The 2731-nt window shown below is 36.1% G+C and overlaps 1 long non-coding RNA gene across 1 annotated transcript in view; it reads right to left on the bottom strand.

Moving 5' to 3' along the window:
- Window positions 1-1141: 1141 nt before the first annotated feature.
- Window positions 1142-2731, bottom strand: part of LOC120586235 (uncharacterized) — a 23205-nt gene continuing 21615 nt past the window's right edge. Inside the window, exon 3 of the long non-coding RNA XR_005648646.1 lies at window positions 1142-1365. This is a non-coding gene — a long non-coding RNA (uncharacterized LOC120586235). The remainder of the gene's footprint in view (window positions 1366-2731) is intronic.

Below are 2731 nucleotides of genomic sequence, written 5' to 3'. Positions count from 1 at the left end.
AGAGGTCAAAGTGGTATAGATTCTGAAAAAATGCCATTGTTGGAGTGAAGAGTCAGTCATTACCTTCATATTATCTGCCAAGAATATTTAACTTTCATTCAAATCTCAACTTTTTGAATGATTTTGAAAAGTTAGTTGCCTGATTAATACCAACCAGCACTAAATAAGATAGTATGACTAAGTAATTAACTAAGTAGTACTCCACTACCTTAAACTTAGTTAAAAAGTAAGGTGACTTCTTCATAAACATGAAAACATGTGTCCTTCAAATAAACACACTTCCTCATGTTAATTTAATTTTTCATTGGGTTAATACAAGAAGACAAAATGATTCATTTTTCTCTGCCATGGATACAAAAATATCTGTATCTCATCCACAAAGGCAGAAAGAATAATCAGAAAGTGTATATACAGGTTTAAAAATTTTAATAGATGAAACTTGTTACTGTGGAATTGTATACTGATACAAAGACTAAAATATTTTACACCTTTGTGTTTAAACTATTTTGTAATCTATAAGAAGCAAAACAACAACCACCACCACCATCAGTTATATACTTCCCTGTTGTGACACAACCTTGTCTAAGCCAAGCTTGAGAGGTTTAGTTCCTCATCCCATCCCATCCAATCATTTTCCAATCAGTTAATGAGTTCATATTCCTTAACAAACTAAAAACATAAATATCACCTCCTTACATATTTTCACCTTGCAAGAATCTACATGAAAAGTTTACCTGTTTGCCGTCATTGCGAGGATTATAGTTAATGAAAATATAACATAGACAGACATTATTTATTTAAATACCAACTGAGAAACAAACACCATGACTCGATTTAGACAATCATTTTGCAATGTAACCAAATATGGAATCATGTTGTATCCCTGAAACTAATTTAATGTGATATGTCAATCATACCTCAATTTACAAAATCATTGCTCCTTCCATGTTCCTTATAGACTGTTTAATGGCTCTGGACCCTCCATGGACTGACTATGCACTGGCAATGAGCCACCAGCACCTAGAGTACCCCCACGGACCTGCTGTGGGTCACAGAGTAGATGGGCCGAGAGATGCCATCCGCCTGTGCTGGCATTGAAAATGCCATGGAGTGCCTAAAATGAGGCATGGTCCATGTTCAGGCCCTAGGCAAAGCATACCTGGCAGAGACAGAGCTGAAGGCCTGCACTTAACTGGAGGCACATCCACCTCAACGTCTGGACTTTTCTCAGCCACTGCAGAGCATGTTTCTCCCTGGCCTTCACCCCAACTGTACTTCCCATCCTGGGCTTCCTGTTCTGGGTCTTTTGCTGGGTTTCCTCTGGGAACTAATCAGTGGCTCTCACTCCAGTAGGCACTGGGACCCCTGCAATAGTAGGCATCGTCACTGTGAGTCCCACCCATGACCTGCAACAATGTTGATCCAACTGGAGTTTTTTTTTCTCTTTTCTGGCTTTACCACTCAATACTCACCAATACTTCTCTCACTTTTGTCCCAGACCCTTGCCCCAGGACCTCAGCTTCCCACCTACTTCACCCTAAAATGCGCGGGTTATTCTAAAACCAAAATATTTAAATGGATCAGGCGGAAAAAACTACGATGTTGTTCTTGTTTGCGTTGAAGTCAGCATTACAGCATTACTGTTCCCCCATTTTCAGAGGATACCTGTAGCTCATGGATAGCAACATGCTAAAGTTCACAGCAAGAGATGAAGTGATGAGAGGAGATTCAAAAGCTCCTACTTACCATGACTCTGTTACTTGAATTGACCAACATCTCTCTTATAGGTGCTTAATTTTATTATAAAAAAAAAACTGTTACAATATACATGCATGCCTCACTGTCTTTTTTATTCCTTTTCTTTCTTTTTTATATAAAATTTGGATATAATAGGATTTTGAAAAAAACAACACAGAACAAGAAGAAAATGCATGTTAGTCATTTGTTAAGATTAGGCATTAACTTATTATTCAGAACTAATTGATATACACAGATGGTAGCTGGGTCATATATTGATATCAACTCATAAAAAATGCTGATGAGAAAAAAGAATAAATGAGAATGAATAGAAATAAATTAGTAGCTGTTACTTTCCTGTAATACTTTGCAGTTTCTCAGGAAAAAAATCTGCAAAACAGAATGAGCAAAATGAAGTTTGCAATATGAATTGTGAAATTAATTGCCAATTGGAACTCTATTTAAAAATCATGAAGATTCCTAAATTAACTTGAACTTCAAAACAATCATATTTCTTAATCTTGCTATTTTCAGCATTATAATATTATTTAACTCTGAAGATATCCCTTCTTTCTGAGCAAGACTTGACTTTAGGGATGTGATTAAATTTATTAGACTATTTTCTTAGAAGTTTTAGACAATCAGGAATCTGGAGCTGTAAATCTGGGTACCTTAAAGATATGTGCCAGAATACAGTAAGTGACAACACCATTCTCATGGCTGCTTTCCTTCCTCTCATAAGCAAAATATGTCAGAAATAGGTCTCTGCTCAATCTTCTTAGTATGGTTTCACCTTGTCAATAGTGGATATAGAAAGCATATAGAATGCTTGGATTCTGTTTGCTAATCTAATGGTTCCCGGCAAATAAGATGGGAGCTGGGTGACAGTAAATAAAATACTGTAAGATAGGTTGACGTTGAAGATGATAGAAACTTAACAGAAGAAAATGTGAGACATATTTTCTCATGAAATGCAATTTTTTTAATAGCAAGT

This window comes from Pteropus medius, unplaced genomic scaffold (assembly GCF_902729225.1).
Source record: "Pteropus medius unplaced genomic scaffold, Ma_sr-lr_union100, whole genome shotgun sequence".
NCBI lineage: Eukaryota > Metazoa > Chordata > Mammalia > Chiroptera > Pteropodidae > Pteropus > Pteropus medius.
This window is presented reverse-complemented; position numbering and strand designations above follow the sequence as displayed.